We start from the raw sequence: 23,511 nt of genomic DNA on the forward strand, positions 1-23,511 counted from the left end.
CAAAAGTGTTGAATTTATTCTTATGTGTTCTCCCCCCCCCACACACACACACATACACCACATACACTTATGTCCCTATCTTTATCTCTATGAAACTATTTTATTTTGGCAAATGATTTTGTTGGCAGTAGGTTGTTTGTCATTTGTAGTTCTAACCAGTGTTGAACCACAATGACCTGAGGCATGGTATTCTTTGACTAAAATTGTAAAACAGCTAATATGACACCATTTTTCAATACTGTAGTATTGTACAATGTATTCGATGCCACTATTGAAGAAATTAAGATTGCATAGAGTAATAGTGGGGAAACCCTATGCACACACAATACAGGGAAGGCTTTAGCTAAGAAGTTTTTGACTTACAAACATGATACCCATTATATCATGTGGCAGTTAGAACTTGGAGTTTTTAGTTAAGTTCATTTATAAAAGTGTAGTGCATAAATTAAAGGAGTGAGTTGAGGAAAACATAAAAATTCACATTAAGAATAACAATAATAAGCTTTAAAACAGAAAAAAACATTTTAAGAAAATCCATTGTAAAGTAGAGATTGGCATACTTATTGTTGGGAGTGATCCTGTGGATGATTTAGTACACATGCAGTTACTAGAACTCTTAGATTGTGACCTGGATTTGTTTGACTCTCTGAGGTCCTACTGACTCTTAGATTAGAAATGCAGCTCCTTGCCAGGCGCAGTGACCCACACCTTTAATCCCAGTGGCTCAAAGACTGAGGGTAGGAGGATTTTGAATTCAGAAGCCAGCCTCAGCAAAAGCAAGGTGCTAAGCAACTCGGTGAAACCCTGTCTCTAAATGAAATACAGAATAGGGCTGGGGATGTGGCTGAGTGGCCCAAGTTCAATCCCCACTGCCACAAAAGAAAGAAAAAAAATGCAGCTCCTTTTAAATAATTAACATAATTGAAAGGCTTAATTTAAAAATTTGCTTTCTCTGGTTCCCCATTTTGCTTTTTACAGGTGTAAAAGCATAAGTATTCAGTTTTCAGGAAGATGAGGAAAAAATATATTTACTTTTCTAGCACTTTGGCTTTTTCTTTTTTCTTTTCTTGCTGTTCTTATGCCATAAATGGAAAGGCATCTGTACCATGGATTGTGTCATGCCCACTGATTTCTTTTTTTCATTTGAATGTAATTGTTCCTTAGCAAATAATTGCAGTCCTTTCATTGAGCTTGATTGAATTAGGTGTATGTATGAAAATGAGTTAGTTAAAGCTTAGTCTATTACCCAGAGAATTGATGAAAACATCAGAAAAGCAGTCATTCATGGGAATTAAATATGCTTCCATGTAAGCAGGCACATGGTCACCCTGGAGTCCCTTCTGTGCTGACTGGGTAGTAGTGACATCAGGGTATAAAGCATACAATTTTGGCATAGAAGGGAATTTTGCCGTGATGTGCCTTTGAATGCTATATTGGACATTTAACACTAATTGGAAGTCCACCTCATTGTAAGAAGTGGCACCTCACCTTTTTGTAGTGTAATAAGTGATTCAAAACACAGTGCCCCAAGGGGACGGCATCTGAGCTGTGCCAGAAAGCCAGTTGCTTTGGTATATTTCAGTGATTGCTTTAGGCCACATCTTTAAGATTGGGCTTTGAGATGCCAAGTCAGATGCCTTATTTGTGTTAAGAGGCAAATAATAGGTATTTAATAGATGACTGTCCACCTGCCATGATGAGGTTTCTAGACGGGAATACTGAGTGTGGACAGGGTTTGACTAGGACTGTCATGAGTGGAAAGCAGAGACCTTCAAAAGGGAAGGGGAGGTTCTTAATGAGGTAGTGAGTTCTAATCAGGAGGAGTCAGGATTCTAAGGCTCTCTGTGGGGGAGTGAGGATTGAGAAGACACCAACATGGGACTGGGAGAACATAGGCAGGCACCAGGTGGCTTGCACAGATCTGCCCAGACTTTGATCAAAGGGCTTATTAAAGTCACCATTGTGTTCACACTTTGGGCATTTGCTCATCCGACCTTCTGACATCTCACCAAACAACCAAATTCTGTCAAGTCAAAAATGAAATCCTTTTAATTAAAATGCAGAATAGGCCACACTATAATTGCTTTTCTGATGCTACTCATGGGCATTTTGTATTGCCTATACAATCTTAAGTTACGCTGTCTCAGGTAGGACATTTAGCCTGGAAATTGACCTCTCCTCTGGGGCTGGTTCACTGTCTTTTTAGGTCCATCATGATTTATGATTTCTTTGTTTTCTTGAGTTAACAACCTGTATTGGCCACAGAATAGTCAATTTCTTCTTTCCTCTTCTCCCGCTTTATCCATGGATAGTTGTATCATACATAGTAAATTACAGAACGGTGATCAAAATAAAATCTCCCATTATAGAAATAAATGTATCAGGATACTTGAAGATTTGTTTATCTTTGAGCTTCTTAAAGAACTTCTTATGGAAGAAGAATTAGCATATTTTATTTCTCATATAGCATATGTTCACTGCTTACACTAAAGTGTAAACAAATATTTAAACCAAAGAAGAATTAAACCCACAGTGTTAAGATTAATGTGATAGATGGGCATGGTGGCTCATACCTGTAATCCCAGCTACTCAGGAGGCTATGACCCTAAGACAGGGTCACAAGTTGGAGACCCTGTCTCAAATATTAAAAACAAAAACAAAAAAAAAAAGGACTGGGGATGTAGCTCAGTGGTAGTGTTCTTGGGTTCATTCCCCAGTAAACCTCCCAACCCCAAAAAGGTGATAGAACTTTTTCTCCCAATTTTGACTGAATAAATTATAGTAACACTTTTAATTTGTAAGAATTTCTTTATTTGACATGTGTAGTTATTTACTTAATGGTTTTTGCTTATTTATTTTATATTAATGGTTGTATATATTGCTTTTATGAATTTGTATGAAGGAAAAAAGAATATGACTAGGAGATTAGTTTGTGATATTTTCTTTAAATTATTTTTAATGACATTAGTTGTATATTTTATGGTAATTTTAAATAGAGTTTCATAGTATTAATTTTATCAGTGTTTAAAATTTTGTGCTTCTTTCAGAAAAAGTTTTAAAAACAGGCATTTAGTTTGCAAGTATTCATATGCTAACCTTGGAGGTTAACTTCAAAGATTTGATTTTAGTTTTTTTATCTATACTCTTATTTTCAAACTATGGGAATGAATGAGTAGTATCTTGTGTGAAGTGGCATGAGACCCTTTAATGTTCTATTCTTGCCTGCTATTGTTTCTGTTAATTGCATTGGGTGACAACTGAATCATCTAATTCTAGATAAAATTACTCATGAATTATTACACAGTTTTGATAGTTAATGTGAAAAGCCATTTCTTTCATAACACAGACTGATTAAAATAAAAAACTTTAGTCAAGACATAAAATGACTCATAATATTGTTAGACTGTAAACCAGTAAGTAAGGAATGTATTGTCATAATCTGCTTGGGGCAAGAAATTGCCCTTTTTGGTTAAATGTGGACAAGCAAACTAGAAACTTAATGTATCTCAAATGAAACAGATTATAAAATAGTTATCTTTACTTACAATGTTATTTTACATTTAAAATATTCCATTTAATTGGTATGTACATTCTTTTTGCTGATTTTGATTATTTTTCCTATATTTTCTTAGTTCTTTATACTTAGAAAATAATTGGTTTGGTACAGTTTTTATCTGTGTGCACCTTTACCGTAACTGTTTTCTTTTTTGTTTGATTTTATTGTCTCACTTCATTCATTTTCTTTAAAATGCTTGAAAGATTAATTATATTAACATCTGAATCATAGTTTATCTAGTTGAGTTGGGCCAGTCATTTAAAATAACTCTAATTTAGTCAGGATGACAGTTAACCCTGTATTTTTCCAGGAAGTTTTCCTGTAATTATATATTTGATTTTAGCCCAAAGCTGAAGAAGCCATTGCCTTTAATTCTTAGTCTATGCAACCTCACTCTCAGAATTCATATTAAGTAATTTTAGCTAGTTGTCTTTTTGTTAAATTAAAATTGACAGTAAACACTTGGGGACTCTTCTCTAAACAGCATTGGCATAGGGATGTTTGCCTGGTGTTGATTGTTAGGCTATTAATTCATTTTACTGGGAGACTATTTTGGTGAAGGAAAATTAGTGTCAGCTTGTTTGCAAGGCTCTCCTGTCTCCTGTTTTAACCACTTTGCTATGGCTCTTTCACAGAATCCTGTTGCATCACAGACGCTGGAAGTTCTGATGTTCCATTGCAATCACAATGGAAAGTCCTGACTTGACTGGTAAGAGCTGCACTGAAGGTGCATCTTACTTGCTTACCTGGAAGCTGTGAGGCTGTCAAGAACTATGTGCTATTAGAGCTGGTTTCAGCCTTGCCCCATCTGATGGATTCACTTTCCATACTAATCAAGAAGTGTGACAGTTCTGTATTTTTTCTCATTTTTATTATTCTTTTTACAGTGACATTTTAATCTTCATCATCAAGTAAGTTAGATCTTTTCAAATTATGAAATTTAAAAAATTTTCAGAACCTCTTCATTTGTTTCTTCACAACAGTGTGTTTTTAGTGAAAGTCAGTTGATTAAAGTCTCGGGTTACACACCTAAAATATATATATAATTGATCAGTTTCTTTGAAAGCAGTTCTTTGTATCATTGTTGCTTTTAATTGGAAAATGAATCAGTATCAAAAGTCTTGGGAGTTTTTCTTACCTATTAAAAATAATACAGCAAGACAAGGTGGCACATGCTCGTAATCCCAGTGACTTGGGAGGCTGAGGTAGGAGGATCAAGAGTTCAAAGCCAGCCTCAGTAATGGTGGGGTGCTAAGCAACTCAGTCTCTAAATAAAATAAAAAAAAAAAAGGTCTGGGGATGTGACTCAGTGGTTGGTGGTCCTGAGGTCAATCCCTGGCAAATCCCCCCACTGCATATAATAGAGATGTGTATAGTTGCATCATGAAACTTCTTAAAATATGAAAACTATGTAATAAAGTTCAAATTTTTTACGTGTATACATATGTATATATGTGACAAATTTTTTAAAGCTGTTACTCGAAAAAAAATTTTATCTGTTTTAAAATATGATATTAATATTTTAGTTTTAGTAATGGTTAGTTGCATAGATTTTTCCCAATCTGGGAATCAGCTGTTCAATTGCTTTATTCATACATGTGTACTCCATCGTGAACTGATGATTTATAAGACAAAAGAGCTTGGTGCAAATCAAAATGAACAAAAGTAGCAAATATGGTTCAGTTGCAGTTTTTGGGAAAGGAACTTTTTTTTAACTTTTCAATTAATTGAAAATTAATCTGAAATCTTTTCTGTTTTAAAGTGTTTTTGTTAGCTTATTAAATCTGTCTAAAACATTTGCAACTACTTTCCTTCAGTATATGACTGTTGCTTTTATACCATGAGCATAAATAGAAAGCCTCTGAGTCATGTTTTTCTGAATGTCATTGTTTAGGATTGGACACACAGTAAAAATTAACAGGTTAGCTTAAACATGTATTTAATATAGGAGAACATCAACCAAATCTTTTTCTTTCTTTCTTTTTTTTTTTTTTTGTGTGTGTGGTGGTAGGTTTTGAAACACCAGCAAAATCTTGATGCCATTAAGAAAACTGGTATTACTATTTTTCCTTTTTACTGTGCTATCCTTTAGGAATACTTGCTAGAAACAAAAATTTTAGATTTAAGAATGCCAGTCAGAACATAATTATAGTTTTATAAAATCAGCAGATTGACATGGAATATTCATAAATTGATACTGAAATATCATATGTTCTCAGTTGCTAATCCAAAAGGAAATTATAAATAGTGAGGTTTAAAGAAAATTGAAATTGTCAACTGTATTCTGAATTTGTTAAATATGAATGCATATATAAAAAGTAAGGTAGGATACTTAATTTGAGCTGTCCAGAAAACTAACTCATTAGTATGATGGTCTTGACTAGCCATTTGATCTGTGATTTCTGAATGTAAATCTGATTACCACAATAAAACAGTTTTATTGACTAAGCAGAAATTGACAGAAATTGAAATTGCTGGTAAAATTTAAGATGAAAGTTAATTGAAGATGGTGAAGACTGTATACTTCTAGTGTATGTATATATTTGCACTCAGATACTGTGTTAATTAAGAAATAAAAATATGTCATACAAAAGCAAGAGTGATTTATAAACTCGAAGACATTACTTGGCAAAAGGATACCAGGGTTCTGTAGATCTGGGAAACATCAGTCAGCTTAAGCAAAGTTATGTTGCATTATTAAGAGTCCCCAGATCTTAGTGGTATATAGTAGTAAAGGTTTCTTATTTTTGTTTATGTCTGTGATGAGTCTGGTGCTTCTGTATTATGTATCCTCTTCATTCCTGGAGCAAAGCTGAAGGAGCAACCTTTTTTGGGATGCATAGGTTTTGTGGTGGAAGAAAAAAGCAATAGTGAAGCTATGGCACTTAAAACAGCTGCTTGGAAATGACACATGTCGCTGCTTCTCATATTTCATTGTCCAAAGCAGGTCACTTGGCTAAGCCTCTGTTTTAGGGTGCCAGGGACCTTGTACAAAGGGTGAGGTAGGGAAAGGCAGATAGGGAGGACAGTGCATGTTTTAACTTTAGTATCTGAAAATAGCATCTACTGCTTGTTAAGAGAGACACAGCGCACTTGATATTTTAAAGATTGCAAAAAGTCCTTCAGTAAATCCATCTGTTTAAATCTAGATTTATTTGACTGTGTTTCCTTTTTATTGTTATATGGGTTACTATTGATGACAAGTTATGGAGTGAGGAGTGGATACAGTTTGAGTGTCTTAATGTTTTGAATGTTAGAACTTTTTCATTATTTAGTAATAAATTCTAGTATATATTTTAGACTTCACATTATTGTTTAATAAGTAGTTTTAAAAATAAATGAGAACTAATGCATACTGGACCCATGGCAGTTTGCATACAGAGTTAGAGAAGGGAAATATGATATTTATTATAATTCATTGCCTATGCATAATAGGTTACAGAATTTTGACAGATACTGTCTAATTTGATATAAGAAGGCAATGAAGAAATGAGTATTTTACTTTTTCTTTAGTAATAATTTTTACTCAATATAATGGTAATCAATTACCTTTGTCTACTTAAGTTCAATTTCAAGAATCATTTTAGAGATAAAGAATGTGACATTATAGGGAGCTTAATTGTATCCCTGGAGTTTTCTAACATACTCCACCTAAGGTCATATTCACTATACAGTGGCTTTGCATTATTATATCCTAAGTCTTATAGAAAATTGTTAGGAACATGGAACTCCTCAGCTAATATTGATTTGATTAATCCTATAGGTATTAAAAAATACTTTTTCCAGATCTGTATAGATTACAGTTGTGTAGAAATCCAGAAGGCTGTTAACACTACTTTTGTTTGATGTTTATAGTTCCTTAAGATTGAGGGAGAGGAGCATGGTTAGAAAGCTGTCTTTTTTTTTTTTTTCAATTGTGTATATACAGGTTAGAAGGTAAGATAGCATAACAAAACATGCATTTTGGATTTAGAGAAATTCTAGTTTTGGCACTTTTTGATTGAAAGAATTTGAGTGATTATTTGATCCTTCTGAAACTTTGTTTCTTCATTTTCACAAGGGGATCACAATCTCTACCTTGAAGGAGTGTGAAAAGTAAAATTGAGGCAGTTGTGTCAAGTGTTGAATATAGTGTGTGGCACATAGATGCACTCAGGAAATGGTAGTTTACAAATTTTTCACCATAAAGAAACATTAAATGTTTGAGGAGTTAGAGATGTTTACCCTGACTTGAAGATCACATAATGTATGCATGTTTTGAAACTCACATGTATCCCATAAATAAGTACAATTTTTATGAGTCATTTAAAAAATAAAAGGAATGTAATGAAAATTCAAGAATCCCAATACCCTATAAAATACCTCTGATAGATATCTGATGGTGTATATTTATCGAAAATGTGTTTGTATATTTATATATAAATAATCTCCCTGAAGAGTTTTTAAAAATTGCCCTGGAAGTGTAAAAACTTACCCATTTTTCTACAATTATACTGGAAATTGAAGGTAGCTATATTCTTACAACTGAGAGAAAGAGTGAATCCTGTTAAAGATTGTGAGCCACTCTACAATCTAATAATTCACTCTGCCAGTGAGAATTTAAAAGTCCCAAGAACAGAGTGATGACCAAGAGTGGATATGTATTCTTTTATCATGAAGTTCAAAACATTCAAAATTTATACAATCTTGAGGCAAGATACAAAAATAGGAGGTAGTGCTGCTAAAATTTTCTTTACCATGAAGAGCAAATGCTATTAGATTTCAAAAGGAGTGGGCATTTATATTTTAAGTTTTTTTGTTACTATTCTCCAATGAAGGTTTAATTGATTGGTTTAATTGATTTGGACTCCTTAAAGAACTTCTCTATTGCCTCCTGTACTCTCAGAATCAGGTACAAAACCTTACGATCTTTCTACAATGACAGTTTCATTTGCTTAATTTAAAATAACACATGTATGTAAAAATGAATGGGGTGTGTGTGTGAGTTTTTCTTCACATTGTTCCAGGCTCATTTTATAAATGGAACATCTCTGTTACTATCAGTTACTGACTGATTTAGCTCGATTATTAGTAGAGTAAAACTACCTAAAAATATAAGCTCCTCATCTTTACAGGTTGTGATAGCTAGCAGTGGCTGCTATAAAAAAATATCACCATCTGGGTGGTTTAACGAACAAACATTTATTTTCTCACAGTTCTGGAGGTAGAAGGCCATGAATAAGAAGCTGGTAAATGTGGTCTCAGGTTTGGTTCCCTTTGTGGCTTATACATAGCTGCCTTCTTGCTGTGTCGTCACAGGGCCTTTTCCTCAGTTGTCACAGAGTCAGAAAGCTCTGATACCTTTTCCTCTTCTCAAAATTAACTAGGTATGTTAGAGTCCCATCTTATGACCTCACTTAATTTTTATTATTTCTTTATTGGTCCTCCCTGTCTCATCACATTGGGAATGGGGGCTTTAACCTGTCTATTGTTTATTTGTTTTGCACGGGGAAGCCCACTTTCACCCATAACAGGTAGTTGTTTTTCTCTTCCAAAGAATGAAATGGAAGTGTTAAAAAAGTATGTTCTGTAACACATAACATATAAACAAGAAATATGGTTTGCTATAGTCTTCTAAGATTCTAAAATTATCTTTGATGCCTTTGAGGTGGGAGACATTTGAAATTACTGAATTCATATTCCACTTTGAAGTTGTTGTGCATGAAAATGAGTTTCTTATAAGTGAAGGAATCAAGTCTAAGAACTTCAAAATCAGAAATGATTTGTATAATGGAAGAATTATATCATTGTAAAAATTGACTTCCATGTGTCTTCATTGCTATTTAGGAATAGATTGTATTTGAGAATTTCATTGAAGAACAAGAGAGTTACTTTTTGGGGGGTTTTATCTGTTTCTGTTTACCGTCTCAATCAAGGAAATTCACATGATCCGAGGCAGTATTCTTTAACTATGTGGAACAGTTAAGAATCCAGATAGGGAAATGAAATATATTTAAGATTTTGGTAAACAGAAAACAATACAAAAAAAAATGTATTTGAAGTAGTTCCAGAAGTCAAAGAACCCTAAATCTGATACATCTACCTACTTATTGCCTTAGCTTCCTTTCTTTTTTCCCCTTCTTTCCTCTGATGTCAGTGCTTAAATTAGATGATAGTAGTTTGAATTTCTCAAGTATAGTTGATAAGCACAGCTCACTGAATTTTAGTACCTTTTTCCACTGTATGATAGTATATTTTTAAATTAAGTTCATCAGTTGATGGTTACTTGGAATTAGTGGTAAGCAAATAGTGGATGTTGACATAGGCTAAGATTAAGGCTTTCTTTGTTTTATCTTTAGTTGATTGTGTATTGTGTGTTCTGTGTCACTAGAATAATTTCAATTTCTGATTATTTGGTATCTGTCCAATACAAGATGTCTGTAATCAAAAGGAAACAAACCTTTTGAGACTTAAACCATGCTAGGCAAGTGCACCACCACTGAGCTGCATTCCCTGACCCTTAAACATTTCTGTGAACAAATAATTTTAAATTCATTTGTGAAATTTAACAGTTCACCTGTTTTTTTGACTGTAGGATAAACTGTCAAGCAGTGATCTAATTTTGTAGATGTCTGTTTAATTGGTTAAAGATATTTTAACTCTTTTAAAACGCTTTGATTTTAGTTTCCCTAAAAATGATTTCTGAAATGATTCATACTCAAAAACATACATAATGAATTTTAGCAGTGTATTTCTTCTCAACAATAGGATCAGTGTACTAGATTGTGAAATTCACTAGTTAAGGACAGTATTTAAATATATTTAGGCATGACTTCTTGCCATGCACTTAATGGTACTTTGAAAAGCATTTGATAAATTAAATAAGTTTGCATTGAATTTTGTAGTCCCTCTGATCTCCATTATAGAAAAGTATGCTTTCCCAGGAAAATACATAGATGTAATAACTGTGCTAATTAGTTTTCTGTCACTGTAACCAGTACCTGAGATAATCAACTTACAGCAAAAAGATTTATTTTGGTTGTAACCTTCTAAAAGTTCCTGTCCTTGATTAGGATGAACCATTGTTCTCAGGCCTCCAGTTGGATGTTGGATAGTAGCAGTGCCATATGACAGAGGAAAACTACTTACCTCATGATTGGGAAGTGAAAGAAAGAGGGGAGACCATAATTCACTATACAGGCACACCTCTCAATGATCTAAAGACCTCTCTCCTCTTTAAGGCCTCCTACCAGTTTAAGTTTCTACCACCTCCCACTGTCCAATTTGGAGGCCAAGCCTTTAAACTGCAGGCTGCTGGGGGACATTCCTGATCCAAACTATAGTAACAGGGGAGTTGTTCTTAACATTTCTAAGAATTTCCATATATTATAATGTAAAACACATACTGATTTACTGGTTATGCTCTATATTCACAAATCAGTGCAGTGTATACTTGGAATTCTTAATAGGACTTGTTCAAAATGTGAAGGGACTTGAATTTACACTAGAAAGTTTATTTTGTTTGTGACTATATTTCCCAAACCTACAAACAGTGTCTGGCACATGGAGTTTGCTCAATAAACATTAGGTGAATTAGTATTTTAGGAATTTGCATTTCATTAATCCTGTATTCCATTGAACTTAGTGTTAATAAGCATCCCCTGGTTTAATGGAAGTAATTATTTTTCCCAGACTGAGTTTAAGAAGAAAAATAATTAAAGATCTAAGTTTGTGGTTAGTCCCATTATCAATAAATGTTAGTGGGCCTGAGAACTTAAAATGAATAGCAAAACAATTCCAGGTACTTGATGGCTGATTTGTTGTGTACACTTAATCACAGGTGTTTATTCAGACTTGTTAGCTTTTTAACACATGCTTCTCTAACTTGATCAGTAGATGAGTTAGTTGAATACATGTGAAGGTTGTGAGATTTAAAATAGGCAAATTGGTTCATGCTGGGCTTTAAGAGATGCAGGATGGTATCTGGACTCAGTATATCTACCAAACAGCTGACTGAAATCCACATTTTGGTGGTTTATTCTGTGGGGATATTTTTATGCTTTCTCTGTACTTAAATTGACCTGTGAAGATGACAGGAATATTGTCTTATCTTTGCATTGATTTCCATAACCCTCGTTTAGTTTTATTTATATATTTATTTTCCTCTGCTATGACTGTAGTACTGTTCTTATATAACAGATGAATTATGTGATTATTTTACTGTTCCTTAACATTTACTATAAGGACATCTGTTACCAAGTGTCTACTCATGGCAGAGTATTCCACTTCAGGTGGTGTTTTAAGGCACTGAATGTTAATTTCCATAGACACTTAGACTCCACAGGTTTCCTTAGAGCCAGCCGGATACAGAGGAACTGATTTCTCGAATAGGGCTTAGCCACCACTATCCTAATAAATCATGTTACTATGAAGAATTGCCAAATAAGAGAAAGTAAAACTTTCAAAATATGTGCAGATATACACACTATGAGGTGTTTGTGCAGAGTAGTTAGTACCTACCATCTCTCCATCCAGCACCAGTCAGATGGACATGCTCCTGAAACTATCCATTATCTCAGTGTAGTCTGTGAATACCAACTAGGTTTTCAGCATTGTTAGAGGTACCAAATAGGTGTATTATAAAAGAATCAGTAGAGAAGAGTTTGAAATCAGCAGTCACTGCCATTCCCCATAAATAGCAACTTTCTATGGAGTTACTTTTTTGGGCTATTTGTTTGAAGGATGGAAGCATGCAGTTGATATTTCACTTAATTTGCTAAGGTAAGCATTTGAATGATGAAGTTTTCAGGTTTGATAGTTTAGTTGTTCCTGTTAATGATGGGCATAGAGAAAACTTTCTAGCCAAGGCTATTATATTGTACAGGTAGTAAAGATGTCCCGGGAGGTCCCACCTCTTTTTGTGAGTTTTTAACTTAATCATCAAGATCAAATTTTTGATTATTTCATTGTAATAGAATATTTTATACATTGGAGTTTATAATTACCTCTGAATATTTAAAGATTTTTAACTTTTACTTCCTATTGCTCGTAAGTGTCCTTATTTGCCTCTAGATTGTGAATGCTGCGTAATGCTCACTATTGCTTCCTAGAGATTGATAAGGATAGACTTTCAGAAAGGTCAAGAGGGAAGGAATCAGTAAGTTGTTGAAAAGCCAGAAATACATCTTTGATTTAGTTGTGTTCAGAACACTCCTGTTGCTGCTGCTGCCAGAAGTAAGGAGATTGTAGCAGAAGCTGATTTGCTGGGGGTGGAGTGTGAAGTTTGGGGTAGATTGGAGTTCATATGCAGAGAGCCAACCTATTCATGTGATTGTTTTGAGATGCATTTGACTTAAGATGGGGCCACTTGAAGGAAAGTGAGACTTTGAAAATTGCTGAAAGCAGATAATATACCGAAGAATACAGTTTTGACAACTCTTGCCTATTTGTTAATCAGTATTTGAAGGAAAGGAAAATAATCAGATCTGTGGTGAGAAAAGCCCATAGAGTGTACTGTTGTGGAAGATAGGGAAGAGTTTCACCATCAGTAATGTTGAGAAACATCTAAACGCCTAACACAGAGGCTTTGGGTTAGCTACCCACAGGCAAATAAACTTTTGGAAAAAGCAGTTTTCATGGAGTAGTCAGTGCAGACGCCCTGTTGGATGATGTTTCTAAGATGCCCCTTTTCAGTGCCAAGTTCTCAGTTCTCCCTTCGGTTGGAACTGTATGCTGAGTTGCTGCCTTCGGGGAGTAATGCATCATGATTTACAAATCCACTCCCTGGAAGCACAGAACCAATTTTCTATAAATATAATTTTACTATTTTTTTCTTGAAGTTTGCTAACTTAGACTGTTTCAAATAAAGCTTATCCAGGTGCTGATATCATTTCCTCAAATGCACTGCAGTGACTTCCTTTAAAATGTCATCAACAAGTGTATTTCCTAAATGTCTCACCCACAGGACTTACATTTATTATAATTGTCATTACAGAGGAATAAATAATGAGTTCCCTGTAACTGCCAACTCTTTTACTCCAAGTGTAGTGATACTTTATGGAAAGCCTGCTTTTTAAAATGAAGATCTTTTAGAAATCTTTACAGAGTACTTGGGCTACCTGTATGTGCCATTTCTAAGTGTGAATCAGATATGTAGCCAGTTTTGTTTCCATCTGCAGAAAGTGGTCTCAGGTATGTAGGATTCACCCTTAGGTAGAAGTGATGATCAAAATGATGAAAACAACCACTGTTTTTTTTGCATTTTATGTTCTAATTTCTCTATATATCTGTGGGTGTATTTTTTTTCTTTCTCCTAATCTTCACGATGAGCTTAGCTATGTATAGGTACCTATTATTCTTATTTTAAAATAGGAGATAACTGAAGCTCAGAATGTTTAAATAAATTGAACTTCTTGATTTGGTTTAGTTTTGATTCAGATTTAGCTCTGACTTTCAAAGACTTGTTTTTTTACATGGCCCGTACAGTTTGATGAAGTATTTCAAATTTGAGCTGAAACATTTACCTTAGTATGGGAGCTCAGTATCTGGTTACTTTCCCTTTTCTGCCAACTTGGGAAGAATAGATCATTGCTTTTCATTTCTTTAAATCAGCATATTGCTGTATGCCATTGATTAAGTCAGCAGTCTTTATATTTAATACTGTTACATATGTTTAATCTTTGCATCAACCTGGTGAGAAATAAGTGCATGTACCCTCATCATTTTGTTAGGCAACTTGTATATGCTCTGCCTAGATTTGGCCATTAAGGTTTTACCACATTTATTTTATGACATCTCTATCATAAATATATATCTCTATGCCTTATCAGTTCAACTGAAGTTTTGATGCAGTTGAGAATGAATTATAGGCATCACTATACCTCCTCCTAAATTCTTCAGTATGTGTATTTTTCTTTTTTGGTGTGAAATTTACATTTAGCAAAAGTGTGCAATTCTTAAAGGCACATCTTTGAATTTTAATAAATGCATATGCCAGTATAACTCAGATACCTACCAAGGTATAAAACATTACTATTTGTAGGAGCCTCTTTTTATTTCCATTTTTTTAAGCTGAGGGAACCAGGGCACAGAGAGGTTAAGTGATCTGCCTAAGGTTATACTTTATCCTGTAAATTACCTTCAAATATTCAGATATCCTTTTATATTCCTGTGCACAAATACATGGTTTATATTTAACACATAAAGTGTATAGACAGAAGTGGTATGCTGGGTGTAGTGAGAGTAGAAATGCTGTTCTAGGAATGCATCCATTCCTCACAAGAGCCTATGGCTGGAGGGACATTCTACTATGACAATGAAGTTCCCTTTCATCAAAGTACTAGGGTGAATCACCATATAACTGTCTTAACTGGCATCCTTGATTAATGTATACTGGTTTCTATGTATACTAGTAAAGTGATAACAAATTTCCTAATGATTACACTTACCCTCAGTAAAATCCTGAAGTTTCCTGTGAACAATTAAAGGTAAATTATTTTCAGTATAGTTTGTATTAAACGTTTTTTTCTCTATTACTATTAGTAGGCAATTGTTCACCCATGCATGATATTCACTGTAACACTTCTGTTATTACCTCATATTCCAAAATAATAGAATTGACCAATTTGGGATTTATAAAGTTATAAGTTTTGTAAACTTCTTAACAAAAACTAAATGGGATATTTTGCCTTTCCAAGTAAAGTACGTAAAAATGCAAGGGTAGAGCCAGGCATGGTGACCCATGTGTGTTATCCCAGTGACTGGGAAGAGTTGCCAGTCCGAGGCTCTAAGCAATTGTGATCCTGTCACACAAAATAAAAAATAAAAAAAACTAGGGCGGGGATATAGCTCAGTTGGTAGAGTGCTTGCCTTGCGAGCACAAGGCCATGGGTTCAATCCCCAGTACCGCAAAAAAAAAAAAAAAAAAAAAAAAAAAAGCTGGGGATGTGTCTCAGTCAGTGGGAAAGTACCCTGGGTTCAATCCCAGTACAAATAAAATAAAATAAAATAAATAAATATAGGAGAGATTATTTTGTTTTTGGTTTACAACACTTAGGTGGGCCATCCCAATAAAAAGGAACTGTTGAACTCTAGTGTCTTTCCTACATTATGTTCAGATCACAAATCATGTCTTAAAAGTTGACCAGGACTCTTTTCACTACTCAACAAATGAAAAAGCAGCCATCCTGTAGTTTAAAAAAAAAAAAAAAAAAATTCTAACTATTGCTCAAAAGTGAATTAAAAATAATAAAATGCAGTTAGCAAAGCCTAGCCTGTCACTAGAGGGCAGAGCAGTACTGTACTTTAGGCCTTATTTGAAAATTTCTGATTTAAAAATTGCTGAACATTATGGAAAATACATCGATGTACAGTTGAATAGAAATTTCTTTGTATTCTTATTGTCTTGCTGTGAAATCCAATAACATGTTCTGTACTTGTATCAAAGGAGCTTTCCTGGCAATTACACTGATTGCTTCTAAAAGAGCATGATTATTTAGAGGAGTATAAGTATCCCTCAAGAGAAACATACTAAAGCTTACTAAGAGTGTACATTAAATCATTGTACTTTATGGAGTACCTTGAAATGGGATTGCAGTGCAGGCGTTAGGTAAGACATGAGAGAGAAGTAACTTTGAGACCAGTCCTTTACTGATACTTAACTTTAAGAATTCATTGCAATGTAGAACATTTTCATATTTTTTTTGGTCAGCTAAAATGTGTCAGATCATTAGGACTTTTAAATTATGAAATTGTAAAAGCAAATGAACTAACTATAGCTTTTTTTCCCAAAGGTTAAAATTTTGCCTAGTGACTGTTCACTTCATTTCTGTTCTAAATTTTCTGTCATTCTGATGTATTTTTATTTTTATTGTGATTTATTTTTTCTGATGTATTTTAAAAATTCTCTTAAGAGGGGCTGGGAGTGTTAACTCAGTGATAGAACACTTGCCTAACATGTACAAATTCCTGGATTCAATCCCCAGTACCACACAGTAAATAAATTAATTAATTAAAATAGAGTAAAATATTCTTGATGAGTAACTGGAGTAGTGGTATTTCATTGTCCCATAAGATGGAAAAATTTCATCCTGAATTAGTTTGATTTGTATTTTATAAAAAATTCAGGTTTATATAATATCCATTTTTATTAGGGACACCATAGGATATCAGGAAACATTTTGGAATCTGAAGATTTGGGGGCCCCCTTATCATTTATTTGTTTGCAATCTTGAGCAGGTCACATTACCTCCCTGACTTCCATTTCCTAAATTGGGGGATGGGGGTGGAGAGGGCAGAATCTCCTTGTTTACGACTGGATTGTTTTAAGGATCATGTGTTAATATATATATAATGTTCAGAGGTGAAATCTGATAAAGATTAGTTTTAATAAATTCCAGAATAAACTCAAGCAATTACTTTGAAGTGGTAAATTATATCATTTACATGAGTAAATTGTATCAAAAATGTGGTTTCAAAATCAAAACCTGAGTTAAGATTGCCAACTACTTCTTCTCTGTCTCTGATTCCTTTGACTGCTTAGTCTCTCTATATAAGTCCTGATTCTCACGTTCCTCTCAGTTCTTTATTTCTATTCTCTGGTTATTTCCATGTTTCCTCTCTCTGTGTTTCTCCTGACTGTCTCTGGTCTCTCTCTGTGTTTTTCTTGTCCCAGGCACCCTCAGGAAGATCCCAAGCCTCTAGCGGTACCTGGTATCATCTCCAGCATGTTGTAGATGTGGAGGATTCACTGGGATATTGAGAAATACCAGAGGCGAATTGTTCCACTGTAGTAAGTCCATCAGCATTTATACAGTGACTACTGTTCACAGGCATAGTTGGTGGTACTTGGGAGGGAAGAATGAATGAGGGTGCAGTGCAGAACAAACGAACTTGTAAATTCTTTTCAGTTGTTCTTACAGGGTAAATACACGTACAAATAAAAACAACAAAAAAATCTAAAGGCTGAGAAATAATTATATAAAGGAGTTGTGTTGAACGTCTGCTGAAAGAACCCAGGGTTAATGGAGTAGAGAAAGCCAGGTGGTATTAATCAGGTTTCCTACATGAGTTTAAAATTAGGTTTTGAAGTATGATTGGAGAGAGATGAGGAGAGGGAGGGTGGAAATGAGTAATTTCTTTTGGCAAGCCTGTTTGCTTGCCTGTGAGATGGGGGACAGTAGTGAAATAAGACTGCTAAGTTTCAGCTTACCAACACCTAACTTTCCTTAAGTTTTCATTCTTAGAGAAATTTAAGTTATGAGAAGAAATACAGCAAAGCTGTCACTTTCCATCAGTGTAATTGGTATTTGTTGCTAGTTTTAGAATTTAGAGAATTTAAGGGTAAATTATGGTTGTGAAGCAATAAAGAAGTTCTGTGACATAAAATTAATACAAACTGATCATTTTAAGTGCTAAAAGCAATTAGAATAGTAAACTGTACTATAACAAGTCTGTTTAATTTTTGTGTTGGAGATTTATTTCTGCTGTCATATTTTAGCAGATGCATGCACCTAATAGATGTGCACCACGTTTTCAGAGTTGGATTATCAGTGTTCCCAGTGGATTGGTTCCCAGCACTGCTAGCTGTCTAACATTGGGCAATCTACTTAACAACAGAAATCTCAGTTTTCTTATGTGAACTAAGAAGAAAGATGTTTTCCTCAAAAAACCACATGAACTTAAAAAGAGATGAGTACATACTAGGTACTTAGAAATACCTTTGCACATATTTAGAAATACCTTTAAAATTGTTTAACTGTTAAACGTAGGATTATTTCTGATAGTTGTTTAAAAGTAGAAGTAACCCTATAGTATTTAGAAAATGCTACATGTACAAAGAATATTAAATAAGGTATAAAGAATAACTTGAGTAACTGAGTACCTACCACTAGCTTAGGGAATAGAACATTACTAGTATCTGTAGTTCCCTGTATGCCCATACCAGATTCCAACACCTCACTTTATTACCTCACTACTCCTGGATGTTGAATTTATTAATAACTTACACATTTTTCTTCATAGCTTAACACATTTACTCCCTATGTTAAATTTTGCTTGTTTTTGAATTTTATATAGAAAATATAATACTGTCTTCTTCTGCAGTACCTATATTTTCTGCTCATGATTGTAAGAGTTATTCCTGCTTATGCTTGTAATTTATTTATGATTGTAGTTCATAGTATTTCATTATATGAAAATGCCACACTTTATTTCCCTTTAATGACTATTTAGGCTGTTTTCATGTGTGTGTGGGTGTGTGTTTGTGTATGTGTGTGTATTACTAGAAATAAAGCTGTAGAGGAAAAATTCTTAAGAGTCCTATATATGTCCTCTGTTATTTTTGTAGGATATATGTTTAGAAACAGAACTGCCAAGTCAAAGGGTATGCTTAGCTTCACAGTCCACAAGATAATGTCAAATGCATTTCCATAGAACTTGCTAAAGTTTATACTCCCTTTCATAATGTAAATCTTCCCTCCTTTTCCTGTAGTTATTGAAAATTGCTAGATTCTGTTTAATAGATGTACCACATCTTTAAGAATGGTCTTCTGTGAATATTATTGTACCCATGCAGAGTTTAAAAACAGGAATGATTTTTAAGGTTGCCTATGGTACCATCTTAACAATAACCCTGATGACCCTCATTTTTTAAAGCTAGTTTTATTCTTTGCAGCAGCTGCTGCTCTTATTTCTCTCCATTTTTCATTCATCATTCTCACCTTTTTTCAAACTCAGCTACTGAAATAGTTGGACATGTTTGCTACGTATTTTCCTCCAGAAAACCATAATATAATGTTCCCTTATGATTAAATTAAAATTGTCAGCTGTTCCTGACTTCTAAAACACGGCAGAGAAATACACACATCTTTTACGGATTTAATTTTTCCTCTTAAAATTGCAGTTGAGATAGCGAAGGAGTAACCCACAGAGGACTGTTTGCAAGCTGAAGTGATTTGATCCACCTATTTTATTCTGCATTGCAAAAGTTATAAAAACTTGAGTGTGTGAGTCAAGCTGTGTTTGCCATTCTTGCCCCCTTTCTTTCCTTCACCCACTTTTGTTTTTCTTAAGCCAACAGTTCTTTTGGTATGAGATTATACTTGTATACTTCATTCCAGTTTTAATATCAAAAGTTCTTCCTAGCCTTATAATAGGTACTTGGTGGCCCATAGTTTTAGTTGACTGATCTCAGTGTTTTGCCTGTTACCAAGCTTATTGTCACTCTTCACTATGCCCATTTTCTAAGATATTCCAGAGAGGATACTAGAATCTAGCCTATTGCCTAGTACTTAAATATTTAATAAATGTTTTTTGAATGTAAACAGAAAGAGGTAAATGCAGCAAACACTGAAATGCCTTTTTTCTGTTCAGCAACAATAATTTCCCTAATGGCATTTGGCAAAAATCAAGATAATTGAAAATAGTTCTGCTAGTAAATAACTTTTTTAAACTATAATCATTTCTGCTTGAGTTTCATTCTGCTTTTTTGAGACGTGATAGTGGTAGATCTGTGATCTCTAAGATTCCTTTTGACTCCAAAATGTTGTATTCAATCATATAATTGAAATGGAAAAAAAAAAAAAAAATTCTCACCATTTTTCTGGGCACCACAAACTGAACCTGAATCTATTTACCTCACTAGGCTTTAGGCTCATGATTGTTGTCTGATAACCATAGCAAGCAGTGCATGCATTGAACTTTTCTTCCTTACTTTATTATTTAGGGTTGATTTGTTCTAGAGAAAGAATACATTTATCTTTCTTTGAAAGAATATAATGAGTGCCTTTGGCACCCCAGTTTCATTCTTTAGGTAACCCAGACATTCTGTGCAAGAGTGTGAGTTCTGCCCTTTTGCCTTTCCTTCTCTTTCCCCAGCCCTATAGCAATGATCAGGGCACCTTGTTGTACCCTTTGTTATTTGCTGTACAACTTAACCCCATGTCTTTTCTCACACTCCAGTTGAGTCAGCATTGGGTTTTTTGGGGCCTGCCTTTGGAGTCAGAGGGTCTGTCGATCTGGTGCTGTTGTCCATTTCTTTCTGCTCTGGTTCATCTGCCAGGGATTCCTCAACTATAGGTAGAAGGTGAGTGAGGACCTGAATTGCTTTCCTTCCTACCTGCACTCCCAAATATATATCTTTTGTCCCTCCAGGAATCCTATTCTAACTTAAGACAGATTAGCACTACAACCACCTTGGAAAAGTTTTTTGACTCCTCAGATTTTCACATGACATATTTCCTAAATGTCTTATACAGGCATCATTTTGTGAGCACCTCCGAACTCTGCACTGAAGGGAAAAGGTACTAGAGATCAGATTACACAGGGCAGGGGCAGAGCAGCCTCTTAACTTTGTAGATTGCAGACAGGCCCCATCTCTGAGGGTCCTGGCCAGACTGTGTATTTGATTATTAGCCAAGGTCAGGTAGGTTCTTTCTAACCTTTCTTAAAGAGATATAAAATAATCTAATCTCATCACAATGTTATTGATTTGCTTTGTGAAAATTCTAAGTATGACATATTTTTGGCTAAAAAGAGAATAAGGCAGGAGAAGAATTTCACAACTAAAACAATAACCTTTATTAGTGAAGGATTTGTTTCAATAACATTCACTTTATTAAAAATCAGATTTGGAATTTTAAAAATCATCTTTGATTCTTAAAAACATTAAATTACTTACTATTAAAAACGTAGTCATTGACCTCCCCCTTCTAGCCTCCATACACTGGAAACATTGAGATTCACGGGGACTCCATAGCTATGAGGAAAAAGAAGCCAGACTTGTGTGATAATTCACCCCTCCTGACTGCTTACTTGATGAAACTCTAAGAAAACATTGTGCCAAGTGTTCAGCTCTCTTAAGAAGCAGTTAGTGCCATCCTGTCGCAAGAACAACAGATGATTTTTTATTCTTTAGGAATGCAAAGAAAAAGAAACACACTTTTATGCTTATAAGGGAAATATGGGAGAAAATATGTGGCATGGAAACTTCACTGATAGGAGAATGTTTAACCATTCTTATATCTTTGATTAATGTAAAAGGTTTGACCTACTAAATGTTCACATTAATATTTGAAGTTAACAGTAATAAGTTTCTTTTAAAGTATTAATTCACTTAGTATTTTATTAATTTAGGCAGGATTAAAAGTGCTTCACCAAACCTACAACACTCATTTAATATTCTTATTTAATGTCTTGTGAAAGAGAAACATATATTCTCTGATTAAAGCTGCAGCAAATATTAAAAATAAACTATGTTGGACCATCCCTAAATGTAGTAGAAAAATTTATAAATATATAAACATGGGTTATGAAACATTCTTTTTGAGAAAAGTAGAAAACATTGGTTACAAATTCTGTAGTGAATGTGTTTAATTTGTTAAAGATTTTTAAAATGTTTAGTTAGGAATACATTTTGAACTTCACATTTAATTTTTATTCATATTTTACTGTGTTATACAGGAAAGTTTATAATGAATATAAAAGTAAGCTCAAAGTTGATCCTTATGTAATTATTCAAGTAATTATACCAAAATAGATATCTGTATTATTTAATAAGCATTTTGTTACAAAAGTTGTAAAAAGTTTCATTCAAATTTAGTGTTGGTTGCTAGAACAACAATGTTCATTTTGTCTGAGAGTTCATATAGGGATAAGAAAGCAGTTCAATGTTAAATGGGTCTGTAATTTTGAAGAAATAGAAGTGAGCAATGACTGTTTTCCTTAAGTTAATTTTCTAATATATTATAACTTATTATTTTAGATGTAAAATCCATATTTCTAAAAGGCTAACTAGATTTTATTAATTCTGAGTAATAAATTACGGAGTTTTTTTTTTTTTTTAACAATAGAAATGTAGAGTGGACACACCGTGCTATCGCCATTTGTTTTGAGGAATTGGTACAGCAATCCAGGAGACTCACGAAGATGTCAGATTTTCATCAGGTTTTCTTTTCTGTGTATGCCAAACTTGTATTCTGCCACCAGATCTTATTCCGAATGCGTTTCCTTTGCATTTACCCAAAGGACTCTTTACCTCTGCCCTGTGCTAGCCCACTGTGTCCGCTTTGAATGATGGCATCATTGCCCTCAGGCTAAGGTCCCTGTTTTGAGCTCCAAGGGATGTTGGCTGCAGTGTCCATCCATTTATAGTTATTCACTATTACTTAACCATTTCACTGCACCTGCAGGTATATGTGTGTTATAATAAGGCAGCTGGCAATGTGTGTAAGCATTCAGCTGCCCAGCAAACATGAGATTTGCATTCTTATCACTCATAACCTGCCAAGAACCACGCTGGACCTAGGGAAGCTGGTGCTCTGGAACTCTGAGTCAGAGAACTTTAAAATGGCTTCCAGGACAGTTTTTACCCAGAGGTTCTGGCTTTTTTATTCTTTATATTTACTAAGGTTGGTGAAATCATCGATGAGACTGTTCTTTCTTTTTTCTTCCTTTATGCTTTTGTGAGGATTTCAAAGATCAATAAGGAACATCCAAACCTTCTCCATCCCCTCTCCTGCATTCACAGGTTATAGTTATGGAAAGAATGATCTGTGGACAAGTTTAACTTACACGATTTAAATCTGTGATCTTCAGTGGAATCTTTGTGTTTCAGACTCAATATCTATAATTAAGAGGTTACTGATGATGATGTGGTTGTGCCTGAAGTAGAGGTATAACAAGAGGCTGAGCCACAGATTTAACATAATCATTTGATACAGTAATAGAAGAGGGTCACAAAGGCAATCTGACTTATGCTGTAAGGAATTAAATTTCAAAGAAGGTCTATCTTCAGATATAACACAGAGAAAGAATTTTGGGCTAAGTTTTAAAAGAATGTGTGAGTGATGCAGGGAAGAACAAAAAATGTAGATTATCAGTTTAAGGAATTAAAATCCAGGAGTAGACTAAATGGCCATTGAAGACTTTGAGTTCAGGGAATGCAAGATTCAAGGAATAATCATAAAATGAAAGAGGTT

General features: G+C 34.2%; 1 protein-coding gene across 12 annotated transcripts in view; it reads left to right on the forward strand.

Moving 5' to 3' along the window:
- The window catches only part of BBX (BBX high mobility group box domain containing), a 253,393-nt gene that overhangs the window by 100,760 nt on the left and 129,122 nt on the right, over positions 1 to 23,511 (forward strand). For 11 of the 12 annotated variants that reach the window (XM_079100834.1, XM_079100832.1, XM_079100824.1 and 8 more), the window contains one exon: positions 4,192 to 4,265. The gene's annotated coding sequence lies outside the window, so the exon portion shown is untranslated. Of the gene's footprint in view, positions 1 to 4,191; positions 4,266 to 17,207; positions 17,325 to 23,511 lie in introns of all 12 variants that reach the window. The other variant, XM_079100827.1, reaches the window with a different exon arrangement.

Source organism: Sciurus vulgaris, assembly GCF_902686455.1.
Source record: "Sciurus vulgaris genome assembly, chromosome: 10".
NCBI classification, from domain to species: domain Eukaryota; kingdom Metazoa; phylum Chordata; class Mammalia; order Rodentia; family Sciuridae; genus Sciurus; species Sciurus vulgaris.